Genomic DNA, 13,781 nt, shown 5'->3' on the forward strand with positions numbered 1-13,781 from the left:
CCATTTCACCCTTTGGGGGTACATCTACTGGTACACAGTCTCTTAGTTTACTTTTGTCTCAAATGTCTTGATTTCCCCTTCCTTTTTGAAGCATTCTTTTTTTTGGATATAAGGTTCTGAGTTGACAGTTCTTTTCTTTCAGTCCTTGAAAGGTGTTGTGTCTTTCCTTCTGGCCTCCCTGATTTTTCATGAAATATTTGCTGCCATTTAAATGATGTTTCCCCTGTAGGTAAGGTGTTATTTCTCTCTCACTGCTTTCAAGATATATATGTTTTTCTTTAGTTTTCAGAAGTTTGACTGTTCCATATCTTGCTGAGGATTTCTTTGAGTTTATCGTGTTTGAGGTTTGCTCAGAATCTTGAGTCTGTAAATACATCTTTTGCCAAATTTGGGAATCTTCAGCCATTATTTCAAGTACTTTTTCAGCTCAGCTCTCTCCGATGACATGAATGTTAAATCTTTAGTTATAGACCCACAGGTGCCTGAGGCTCTGTTCATTTTTCTTTTTCAGTTTATTTTTCTCTTTGACATTCACATTGGGTAGTTTCTATTGGTCTGTCTTCTGGTTCACCGTTTTTTTCTGTCCCCACCATTCTGGTGAGCCCATCTCTTGGTTTTTGTATTTTGGTAATTGTATTTTTCAGTTCTGAAATTTCCTTTTAGCTCTTCTTTATACCTTTGCCGAGACTTTTTTTTTTTTTTTTGCGTTACGCGGGCCTCTCACTGTTGTGGCCTCTCCTGTTGCGGAGCACAGGCTCCGGACGCGCAGGCTCAGTGGCCATGGCTCACGGGCCCAGCCGCTCCGTGGCATGTGGGATCTTCCCGGACCGGGGCACGAATCCGTGTCCCCTGCATCAGCAGGCGGACTCTCAACCACTGCACCACCAGGGAAGCCCCGAGACTTTTTTTTTTTTTTAACCAAGACACAGCAGTGGTGGGGATGAAAGTCCCAGCTACCTACTCAGCCTCCTTTGATAGCGTCCTGATGGGGATGTTGGGATGCTTTGTTACATCTTGGTGAGAGAAGATGTCTAGTCTACCCTTGGTCTTTGCTGGCATGGGTAGGGGTGTGGCCACAGGTTTTTTTCTGTGGTATTTGGCTGGAGTAGGGTGATTGTTGTCTACTTTTTTTTTTTTTTGTCTTTCTAGGCTGACCCTTTCCTACTCCTTTGGTTATTAGAAAGAGCAGGCTTTTCTTGGGGCTTTTTTGTTTGTTTGTTTACACTTCTTGGTGTTTCTGGATTTACCAATTCTTCAGCACCAAGTTTGGATTATATGAGGCAAAAAGAAAACCCAGGAAATTGAACACCATGTCTTTCCTTGAATCCTGAGGTCCCTAGCTGGTATGCCTCCTCCTTTCTGCCTTTCAGAGTCTTGTATTATTTTTACTTACAATGTGCAGAGTTTTTACTTGTCCTTAGTGGAAAAATAGGGAAAAGTACATTAACTTCCCAGAAGTGTAAGCTTCTTCTTTTTAAAAAATCCTTTTATTATCATTTTAATAGAGTCTTGGTGGAAGAGGAACTAAACCTAAGTATTCAGTCCACACCTTTATTATTTCTTAATATTTTATTTCATTTGTATGAATTAGGCAGATTGAATATGTTATTTGCTCAGTGCTTGTATTGTTCATGGCACACAATCACGTGGAAGAGCCTTTGGAAATAATTGAGAGCATGAAGCTTTGCTTGGCTAAGGTTTCTCAAAAAGCTCCAAGCCATAATCAGTTCCTTCTGTGTTGCTCCCAGAAAGATTAGTTTGCTTCTTGGTGAATTTCTTTAGGGTAGTTGATGTAGAAGATGATACTTTAATACTGTAAGCTAATTTTTAAGTTTAAATGACCTTTTATTTTATGCCAGGAGGCTACATACTGTAAATCTTTAAATTTAACTTGTTAAAAATTAATTTAAATATGTTCTCAGGAAAGATATCTTTATATTAGATTATATCAAAGCATTAAAAATTTAAAGAATCACTGAAAGTCTTAAGTTTGTTAATTCAGTTGTGATAGTGTTAGGAATGTTCTAGTGCTTACCCAGATTGCATAGCAGTTAAGGATATGGCTCTGGAGCCAGCTTCAGTGCTTAATGATGACCTTGGGCTGGGTTTCTTCATCCATAAAGTGTGGATGATCACAGTTACACTACTTCATAAAGTGATTGTGATGATGTGAGTTGTTTTTAACTTATTAAAACTAAAAATATTTTTCTATGTTATCATAAAACTTTAAAAATGTCAATTCTATTAGTAACAGCATCTAATACAACTTGAGATTAGACTTAAGAGTTAGGAAACCTGAGTTCCACCCCCAGCTTTCCTGAATAGCTGCTTGACTTTTGCCAAGCAGCCTTGCTTCATCCCTTTCTGCCTTATTTTACTCATTTATAAAAGTACGGTTGAGTTTGAACTGGTTGATCTCTAAGATTCCTTCTCTTTCTTCCATTCATTTTTTGTCTCACTGAATCATAATTGAGCTAATTATAACACAGTTCATGAGGAGAACACATTTTACAACCAGGAGAAGAAAAAGGATTCGGGTGGGGAGGGCAGGATAATTTTACAGAAACTTTTAAGTGCTGATATATTGAGAATAATTAAGTTTGTTTCACGCAATTCTAATCGAGGGCAAAACTAATGCCTGTGGATGGAAGGGTGGCGCTCTTGGAAAATCATCACTGGATGCTAAAACGTGTGGGTGAATGTTCGATGAGGAACAGGATAAGGTGGCTCATCGAAATGGGCCACCTTAAGTGCTGGATGCTTCCTAACACTGAAAGGACAAAAATCAAGGTCAGACTGACAAATGATAGAGTCAGGTCGAGGTTATTTAATTCTCAGCCAGGGATGGTGCTGGATGACTTCTCTAACTTTCTGGCCTCCCATGGGTAGAAATCATGACATGATGAAGTTGTTAAAATAATCAAGAAAAAACATATTGTAATGTGGCACAGAGGTCACTAACTTTAACTGAATTATAATAATGACAATTCATATAATAAATTCCTTTTTATTTGCAGTTTGTTTTTGGTTGAAGTGCAGACTGAGTACATTTTGTTCTCAGTTTTGAAAATGTTGCTTCTCTTAACTCTTACGTGGTTTTTGATGATTCATGTGGGGAAAGGAGCACTATTACTTTCTTCTTTTTGAATGACCTTTGATTTTTTTTAATGTCTTTGTTGGAGTATAATTGCTTTACAATGTTGTGTTAGTTTCTGCTGTATAACACAGTGAATCAGCTATACATATACATGTATCCCCACATCTCTTCCTCCTGTGTCTGCCTCCCACCCTCCCTATCCCACCCCTCTAGGTGGTCACAAAGCACAGAGCTGATCTCCCTGTGCTATGCAGCTGTTTCCCACTAGCTATCTGTTTTACATTTGGTAGTGTATATATGTCCATGCCACGCTCTCACTTCGTCCCAGCTTACCCTTCCCCCTCCCCGTGTCCTCAAGTCCATTCTCTACGTCTGCATCTTTATTCCTGTCCTGCCCCTAGGATCTTCAGAACCATTTTTATTTTTAGATTCCATATATATGTGTTAGCATACGGTATTTGAATGCTTGCCACTTTTCTTTTAAGCTAAGCTGGGAACTGTGAGTTTGGGTTCTTAGGTCCTTGAGATATGCAGCTAAATTTGTCATCAACTATGTGGGTGCATTGCCAACTTCTCTGGAGATGTTTACCAGTCTGGGCAATTTTGATAGTATTATCTTCTTACAGTTTCTGCTGTGAGGCAGTCTTTGAAGAAATATATGATATGTGGCAGAGCAAGCCGTTGGGGAGAAAAAGGTATTCTTATTACTTTTATTAAATTATAATGTTCTTGTTCCCAGCTCCTGCGGTAGAATTTTGGTCCAAAGGAACAACTATCTCATCCTGCCTTAGCATCTGGTTGAGGAGGGTGTGTGTGTGTGCGTGTGTGTGTGTGTGTGTGTGTGTGTGTGTGTGTGTGTGTGTGTTTATTTCCTAAAATACCTCAGGTCTCCTTTACGCACTCTGTGTCCTAGTCTGCAGCGCTGCTGACATTTGTGTGTGGGTAGTTTGTCGTGGGAGCTGTCTGGTGCAGTTTAGAATGTTTAGCAGCTTTCTTGGCCTCTTCACACTAGATGCCAGTAGCCTCCCGACAGTTCTGGCAACGAGAAGTACCTCTAAGACATTGCCAAAAGTCCCCTGGGGGGCAAAATCACCCTGGTTGAAAACCACTGACTTACGAATGCCTCTCAGCCAGCCCCCTGCCACAGTTGTGGCCATCCTACTCCCATCTGGTTTCTCCATGTTGCCAGCCTTGGTCACAGCCTCTTCCTCCTAATTGTGCTCTGCTCAGGTAATTAGGTGGAAAGTTGCCAAGTGGAAGGTGGAATCAGTGGGGACTAGGGCTGGAGTCAGGTGTGGCCCTGGGTAGTGGCTGAGCACTGCAACATGCAGATGGGTGTGTTTTTTGGTGGCAGCTAATGATTAGACTTAAAAACAAATGTTCTTTGACATGAAACTGAGCTGACAATGACACCGGTGGTCCTAGCGTACAACACTAATCAGGTATGTGATGTCTTCATGTTGTCTGAAGCCTGCCTTGGGAGTCTGGAGTTTCAAAAGAAAGCTCTTTTCTCCTCAATGTTGTTATTTGAAAGAAGCAAAGAAAAGAGAAACTGCATCTTGGTGAACTTCCTTATTCAATTTAGATTTCATTTTTGAGGTGACTTTAGTAGCTAGAGTCAATAATTTTTTTACGTGTACGAAATGAGGTGGAGGAATTTGTAAATATGAAGCATCAAGTGTTTAATGAGTGCATCTGGGGATGGTGCCACGACCTCAAGAAATGCTCAGAGTGCTGAGGGAGTGAGACAAGGTAATTGCAAGTGATACCACCATGTAAGGAATGGTGGCTCTGTCTTGGGTGGGGGCAGGTGGTGAGGGGTGGGCAAGGAGAGATCTCATAGATAAACTCGAGACTGGAAAAGGTGTTCACAGTCCTTGTTTTATTCATTTTCAAACAATCAATTTTCATTATTAGTGCTTTTTTCTAGGCTTTACTGATTGTTTTTTATCTAATCAAGGTCATCCTGAATGCCCATTTTTATAAGTTTTATTCTCTTAACATTCATTGCATGACATTTTCCATTTTTAGCAACTCTTAAGGACTGCATGTTATGGTTATATCCCAATTTATTTAACCATTTCCCTGTTGCTTAACATATAGCTTATTTTAAAGAACTTTGCTACTGTAAATATCCTTTGATGAGTAACTTTGGGCATACGTTTGAATCCACAGTTCAGATGATTTCTTTTCTTTTTTTTTTTTCCTTGCGGTACACGGGCCTCTCACTGTTGTGGCCTCTCCCGTTGCGGAGCACAGGCTCCGGATGTGCAGGCTCAGCGGCCATGGCTCACGGGCCCAGCTGCTCCGCGGCACGTGGGATCTTCCCGGACCGGAGCACGAACCCGTGTCCCCTGCATCGGCAGGCGGACTCCCAACCACTGCGCCACCAGGGAAGCCCCAGATGATTTCTTTAGGACAGTGTCATGAACCTGGGTGAAGTGGTATGGATATTTTTAAAGCTCTTGGCTTATATTGGTGAACTGCATTGCTGAAAGTTCCTAATTAACATTCCCACTAGCAGGGTGTTGAGTGGCCATTTTAGGGCATTCTTGCCAATGTTGAGTGTTTTAAAAAAGAAAATAACTGACTTAACAGGTGGAAGACATCTCATTGTTATCTTCCTTTGCCTGTTTAAATTATTAATGAAGTTTATTTTTTGTTTTTACTGTTTTTCTTTTTCCTTTAAAAGTACATTAGCCTCTTTTGCGAATTGGCTGTACATGTTGTTTTCCCATTAATCTTTTGGGGTGTTACTCCTTTACTTCTGATTCCTTTATAAAATTTATTTATATGTTGAAGGAAGTGACCTTTTCTGTCGTGTTTGGCGAAACACTGTTCCAATTTTATGATTACGTCTTTTGCTTTATGTGTGACTTTTAATTTTGATATGATTTCAAATTTAGAGAAGGAGTGTAAGAGTACAAAGAGTTACCATATATCCTTTACTAAGATTCACCAATTGTTATAAATTTACCCCATTAGCTTTATCACTCTCTCTCTATGCATATATAAATGCATTTTTTTCTGATTCATTTGAGTCTACGTTGTGTATACCCTAAGACCTGGGGCATTCTGCTATATGAGCATAGTAAAATTTAATAATACAGTACTGTTGTCTAACTCACAGTTCATATTGCATTTTCAACAGTTGTCCCTATAATGTCCTTTATTGCTCTTGTGTTTTCTCTGTCCAGTGTCCAATCCAGAATCATGCTGAATTTGGTTGTCATGTTTATTTAGTCTCTTTTGATTTGGAATAGTTCCTCAACCTGTCTTTGTCATTCTTGATATTAACATTTTTGAAGACTGTAGACCAGATTTTTTGGGTTTTTTTCCTAGAATGTCCCTCAATTTGCATTTGTCTGAAGTTTCCGCATGGTTAGAGTCAGGTTATACATTGTAGATGGAATAACACAAAAGTGATTTTTATTGTTCTCAGTGCAAGACAGTTTAGAGCCACCTGACGTTAGTTTGTTCCAGTATTGGTGATAACTTTGGACCCTTGGAGAAGTTGATATTTGCCAGATTTCTCTACTGCCAAGATACAGATTTTCCCTTTGAAGTTAATAACTATTAACACTATATAAATATCCTGTTCCTCATCGAATATTCACCCACACGTTTTAGCATCCAGTGATGATTTTCCAACTCCATACTTCCTTCTGTATTTATTAGTTGGTGTTCTGCTGTAAAGAAGAGCTCCACACCCGTTTATTTAATTATTTATTTGAATTATTCATAGATCTGTTCTTATTTAGTGGCCTATGATTCATTACTCTAATTATTTTGATAATTGTCCCAGACTTAGTCAGTGTGAATCCTTTCAAGCTGGCTTCTGTCTCCTTTTTATATGTCACCATAATTCTTTGAACATTTTTTTGCTTTCTGGCGCAACAAGGTGCTCTGGGCTCATTTTATGTGCCTCAGCCCTCAAATCAGCTTTTCTCCAGGGAGCCTTGTTCCTGTTAGTGGGGAACAAGATCTGGGTGCATGTTGGGTACAACTAGCGTGTCATTACTTCTACTCCCTTTCTGTGGACAGAGCTAAGATATGTTTGTGTGTGTATGTAAGACACATATGCACATGTACAGATATATCTGCATTTTTTACTTATATATTTTAAAAACTGTGATTTTGTATTGATACTACTAATGTTAATCCAACACCACGGGGAGACATTCTGGTGTCCCTCCTTATGTTGAATTTTGTCATGTGCTTTTGCATCTTGCTTACACACAGGGTGTAAAGGTATTCTCCTATGTTTATTTCTAGGAGTTTTATAGTTTTGGCTTTTAGGTTAAAATTAAGAGGTACAAACTTTCAATTGCGAAATAAATGACTCACAGGTATGAAATATACAGTGTGGGGAATATAATCAATAATTATATAATATCTTTGTGTGGTGACAGATGACAGCTACACTTATCATGGTGATCATTTTGAAATGTATAGAAATATTGAATCACTATGTTGGGTACCAGGAACCAACATAGGGTTGTAGGTCAATTATACTTCAAAAACAAGCTCATAGAAAAACTCATAGAAAACAAACTCATAGAAAAAGAGATGAGATTTGTTGCTATTGGAGGCGGGGGCGGGGGGAAATTGGATGAAGATAGTCAAAAGGTACAAACACTCATGTATAAGATAAATAAGTACTAGGGATGTGATGTACAACGTGATAAATACAATTAACACTCCTCTGTGTTATATATGAAAGTTGTTAAGAGAGTAAATCCTAAGAGTTCTCATCACACGGGAAAAATATATTTTTCTATTTCTTTAATGTTGTTATCTGTGTGAGATGGTGGATGTTCACTAAACTTATTGTGGTCATCATTTTATGATGTATGTAAGTCAAATCATTATGTTGTACACCTTAAACTTACACAGTGCTGTATGTCAATTATATCTCAATAAGACTGGAAGGAAAAAATAGATGTGTGTACTGAACTAAACTTTTGAAGCTCATGAAAATTTTCTCATGAAAATTTGCTGCTTTGAAACTGGCTTGGAAAAATAACATATTAAAAATAAAAGTCAGAGCATGGAACTTTTTCTGTTTTGAAGTCAGAAGACTGTTCTTCAAAATAAATGCATCAGAAAATTTAAAAAAAGATCTATGATCCATCTCAAATTATTTTTTGTTCATGATGTCAGATTAGGGGTTAAAGTTTATCTTTTTTTCTACATGGATATCCAGTTGCTCTAGCACTATTTGTTGAAAAGGATTTCCATTCCTCATTGAATTGCTTTGGTGCCTCTTTTGAAAGTCGGTTGACCATGTAAGTGTGAGTCTATTCCTGGACTCTCTGTTGTGATATGTTTGTCTGTCCTTAGGCCAGGACCATACTTTGATGATTACTGTGGCTTTATAATAAGTCTTGAAGTGTAAGTCCTTCAACTTATTTTTTTTGAAAATTGTTTTGGCTGTTTTAGATCCTTCGCATTTTCCTACACATTTTAGAATCAAATGGCCAATTTCTGCAAAAACATCTGGTAGGAATATGAATAGAATTCTCATTTGGGCAGAATCAACATCTTTATAGTAGAGAATTTTCCAAATTACAAACAAGGTGTATGTCTCTGTGCAGTTAGATATTTAATTTCTCTCAGCAGTGTTTTGTAGGTTTCAGTATATGAGATATGCGTGTCTTTCATTAAGATTATTCATAATTAATCTTCTCTTTGACATTAAGATAAATTTTTAAAATTTCACTTTCATTTTGTTGCTATTATGTAGAAATACATTTGGATTTTGTGAAATGACCTTGCATCCTGCAGCCTTGCTAAATTGACTTAGATTAATCTGGCTAGACTAATTTAGATTTCCTAGAAATTTCTATGTTAGTAATTATGTACTCTGTGAAAAGAAACAGTTTTATACCTTCCTTTCCAATTTTTAGGCCTTATGTTTCTTTTCCTTGCAATATTACACTGGCTAGGACCTTCTGTCCAGTTGTTGAATACGAGTGGTAAGAGTGGGCATTCTTGTCTTGCTGCCAATCAAGTGGGGAGGGCCTCAAGATTTCACTATTAAGTATGTTATTTGCTGTAGATTTGTATGATTTCTCTGTTTCTAGTGTGCTGAGGGTTTTTATTTTTTAGGCTCAGAATGGATGTTGATTTTTGGCAAGTGCTTTTGTTGCATCTGTTATTATGTTACATGACACTGATTTTGAGATGTTAATCCAACTTTATATTCCTGGGATAAACCCCACTTGGTCATGATATATTACTCTTTTTTAAGTTGCCAGTTTTTCTGTTAGTTCGCCAAGGATGTTTTCATCTGGGTTCATGAACTATGTTCATGATTTGTAGTTTTTTGTAATTTTTTTTGATTTTGTTTATAGGTTTATGCAGAGCATCTAAAATGAGCTGGGAATTGTTCTCTTCCTTATTGTTTGATAGAATTCACCAGTGAAACCATCTGAGCTTTGAGTTTTCTTTTCCCAGACGGGTATACTAACCAGTTCAATTTGTTTAATAGATATATGGCTATTCAGGTTTTTTAAATTTCAGCTTGTGTCAGTTGTGTTTCTCTTTTTCCATTCTCTTTACTTTAGACCTGTGTCTTTATATTCAAAGTGTATCTCTTGTAGGGTATGGTTGGGTCTTGGTTTTTGTGTTTTTTGTTTTTCTTTCTCCCCATTCTGACAAGCTCTACTTTTTAATTGGAATATTTAGTCCTTTTATATGTAATATATTGAATACTTACTGATACACAGTTGATTCTCATTATTCATGGATTATATATCTGCAAATTTGCCTACTCACTAAAACTTAATTCTGATCCTAATGTCAGTGCTCACAATGCTCTTAAGGTCATTCATGGACATGCACAGAACAGTGAGATTTTGAGTCATCTAGTATGCAGGCTCCCAACTGAGGTTGAAAAGTCAAACTCTGCCTTCTCGTTTCATTTCTCATACTGTAAACATGTGTCCTTTTTGTGATCTATTCAGTGCCATGTTTTTCACATTTTTGTGCTTTTTTGTGTATTAGATCACTGTTTAAAACTACCCCTAAGCATAGTGCTGAGGTGCTGTCTAGTGTTCCTAAGTAAAGAAGGCTGTAATGTGCCTTACATAGAAAATAGGCATGTTATTAGATAAACCTCCTTCAGGCAGGAGTTAAAGTGCTGTTGGTCATGAGTTCAGTGTTAATGGATGGACAAAATATATTTGCTAAATAAGGTGTCTTTAAACAGAAACAAACATAAAACAACGGTATGTATTGATGGTTGACTAAAGTGTTGTGACCAGAGGCTCCCAGGAACCTAACCTTTTATTTCCCCTAGGAGCAATGGTTCTGTATTCACTAATTCCATGCTCGTGGCAACTTTATAGAACATAACTGTGCACATTGAGAACTGGCTGTAGTTAGGTTTAGATCTTTCTTTTTTTCTTTATGTTACTCTTTTATTCCATTACTCTGTTGACTTTTATCGTGTTCCATTTAATAACTTTTTTTTAGTGGTTGCATTTGCAATTGCAGCATGCATCCTTAACTTATTTCCAGTCTTTCCTACTCTTAGAGTTAATATTTTACCGATTCTTTTAAAAAAGAAGCACCTTGCAACAATATAATTCCATTCCCATCACGTTCATTGTGCTATTGTTTTCATATATTTTACATAACCCTTCATTGTACCCTAATGTTACACTTCCTGCATTAAACAGCCGGCACCTTCTAAAGAAATTGAGGAGAAAATGATAGTTCTTCTTTTACCCGCATATTTTCCATCTCTGGTACCCTTCATTTCTTTTTGTAGATTCTAGTTTTTATCAGGTGTCATTTGCTGGGAATGAATTTCCTTAGTTTTTGTTTATCTGGACATCTTTATTTTGCTTAATTTTTGGAGAATATTTTTGCTGCATATGGAATTCTTTCAGCATTATAGATGTCATTTCATTGCTTTTTGGCTTCTTTTTTCTGACAGAAAGTGGTCATTCATATTGTTGTTACTGTTATTGTTGTCATTGTTATTATTTCTAGGTGCTTTCAAGATTTCTCTCTTCAATTTTGGTTTTCAGCAGTTTATGATGCTCAGGTGCAGTTCTGTTTATATTGATCCTACTTACGGTTCACTGAGTTTCTTGGATTTATAAGTCAGTGTTTTTCATCAGATTTGGGAGGTTTTTGGCTATTGTACCTTCAAATACTTTTTCTGCTCCAATTTCACTCTCTTCCCCATCTATATCTCCAATTATATATATGTTACACTGCTTGGTATTATCTCACAGGTTTGTGAGAGTGTGTTCATTCTTCTACAATCTTTTTTTTCCTCTGTTTTTCAGCCTGGATAATTTATATTGGTCTGTTTTCCAGTTCCCTAACTCTTTCATCATCTCCAATCTACTATTAAGATCATCCATTAAGTTTTCATTCTTTTCAGTTCTAGGATTTCTGTTTAGTTCTGTTTCATAATTTTCATTCCTCAGTTGAGATTTCCATTCATTAAGACCATGTTTTCTCAACTTTGTCTCACAGTGGGTAACAGATGAAATGGGCCTATTTATTATTATTAGAGCTATTCCTGTTTTCTTTTGATTAATACTTAATATTTTTAATCCTTTCATTTTCAACTTTTTGTGTTATTATTCATTGCATATGTCTTAAGCAGTATATAACTGGAGCTGTTTATATTTTATAAAATAATCTTATAATCTGTCTTTTACTTGGCAATTTTAATTAATTTATGTATATTATGATTATTGATGTATTTGCAGTGATGCCTGTTCATTTTCTTTGTATTTTCTGTTTGTACTTTTCTGTGCCCCTTTTTTCTCTTTTCTTGTTTGTTCTCCTTTAAAGAAAATAAGGTTTTTGCAGTTATTTTTTTCTTATGATGCATTTCCTCTGTATTAATTTGGGAGTTTTTTCATGGTTTATTCTTGAAATACTACCATAGACTTCTTTTTTAATTATTATTTTTTTAATTTTAGTGAGTTTTTTTTTATACAGCAGGTTCTTATTAGTTATCTATTTTATACATATTAGTGTATAGATGTCAATCCCAATCTCCCAATTCATCCCACCCCCCCACCCCACTCCCCACCCCCCACTTCCCCCCTTGGTGTCCATACATTTGTTCTCTACATCTGTGTCTCTGTTTCTGCCTTGCAAACTGGTTCATCTGTACCATTTTTCTAGATTCCACATATATGAATTAATATACGATATTTGTTTTTCTCTTTCTGACTTTCTTCACTCTGTATGACAGTCTCTAGGTCCATCCACGTCTCTACAAATGATCCAATTTTGTTCCTTTTTATGGCTGAGTAATATTCCGTTGTATATATGTACCACATCTTCTTTATCCATTCGTCTGTCGATGGACATTTAGGTTGCTTCCATGACCTGGCTATTGTAAATAGTGCTGCAGTGAATATTGGGGTGCATGTGTCTTTTTGAATTATGGTTTTCTCTGGGTATATGCCCAGTAATGGGATTGCTGGGTCATATACCATCGACTTTTAAGTTAACAAAACTGAAAGTTATCAATATCTTAATTGCCCTCCAAGAAATACAAATACTTAAAAATATTTTAACTCTAGTGACCACTCCTCCCTCACTTAAACATTTTGGTTTTTCAGATTTCAATTTTTTTCTTGTTTAAACCCACGAATTGCAAGCTAATATTATTTTTAGCATGAAAATTGTTTGTTTACATTTATTTACTTCCATGTTTACCAGTACTTGTATATCATTGCTTCTGTCATCTCGGATCTCATTTTTGAGATTTTTTTACTTTTCTGTGACATAATTTTTCAGAGTGTCTTTATTGAAAGAATGCTGGCAATAAACTCTCTCTGCTACTTTTTATTCTTTATTTCATCTTCATTCTTAAAGTATAGTTTTGCTGGACATACAATACTAGATGACAGCTACATTTTCTCTGTATTTTGAAGATAATATTCTACTGTCTTCTGGCTTTTGTTGTTACTGGTGAGAATTCTCTAGTCAAATCTAATTGTAATCTGTTCTTTTTCTCTTTGGCTGTTTTGAAATCTTTTCTTTGGCTTTATTTTGCAGTTTACTACAATGCGTCTAGGTGTTCAGTTCTTTTTGTTTATACTAGTTGGTATACATTGTGTTTCTTGAATCTTGATCCAAATTTTTTGTCCATTTTTGAAAATTCTCAGCTCTTATTTCTTCAAATATTGTTTCTGTTATTGGTTATTTCTGCTGATTGTCACTCTTAGAGATATGTTTCTTCGTGTATATGGTAAATTTTGATCTGAGCTTTTTTTTTTTTTTCAGACTTAATCTGTGAGAGTCCACAGGACCTCAGTTGAAGATGGTTTCCTCATGAGGCCATTTGAATATGAATTCTGCCAGGAAATAGGGTGCACTTTTGTCCTGGATAACATTATCCACTTTTCAGAGTACCAGTACTTAAGTACTCATTACAGGCACATTTTATTCACCTGGCCTTGTGAGGGGAAAGGGGTTCTAGTAATTTCTTGATTGGCTTATCTGTTATCCTCCTGGTTCTAACTTTACCTTCACTCCTCAGTCCTTCTGGAGCTATCCAATGTTGTCAATTCCTCAGCCTTTTGCAGGAGTTCTACAGTGTCATTATCACCCATGCCACTCTCAGTTTTGTGACTAACAGCTGGCTTCCTGTGCTTCCAAATCCTTGAACTTTCATTGTGCTACAGAGTCTTTTTGAGAA

The 13,781-nt window shown here is 36.6% G+C and overlaps 1 protein-coding gene across 11 annotated transcripts in view; it reads left to right on the plus strand.

The window, feature by feature from the left end:
• The window catches only part of MARCHF8 (membrane associated ring-CH-type finger 8), a 111,728-nt gene that overhangs the window by 10,711 nt on the left and 87,236 nt on the right, over positions 1 to 13,781 (plus strand). For 2 of the 11 annotated variants that reach the window (XM_060126009.1, XM_060126010.1), the window contains one exon: positions 3,724 to 3,792. The exons of the other annotated variants lie outside the window; for them this stretch is intronic. The gene's annotated coding sequence lies outside the window, so the exon portion shown is untranslated. The remainder of the gene's footprint in view (positions 1 to 3,723; positions 3,793 to 13,781) is intronic. 11 annotated transcript variants of the gene reach the window in all.

This window comes from Lagenorhynchus albirostris, chromosome 16 (genome assembly GCF_949774975.1).
Source record: "Lagenorhynchus albirostris chromosome 16, mLagAlb1.1, whole genome shotgun sequence".
NCBI lineage: Eukaryota > Metazoa > Chordata > Mammalia > Artiodactyla > Delphinidae > Lagenorhynchus > Lagenorhynchus albirostris.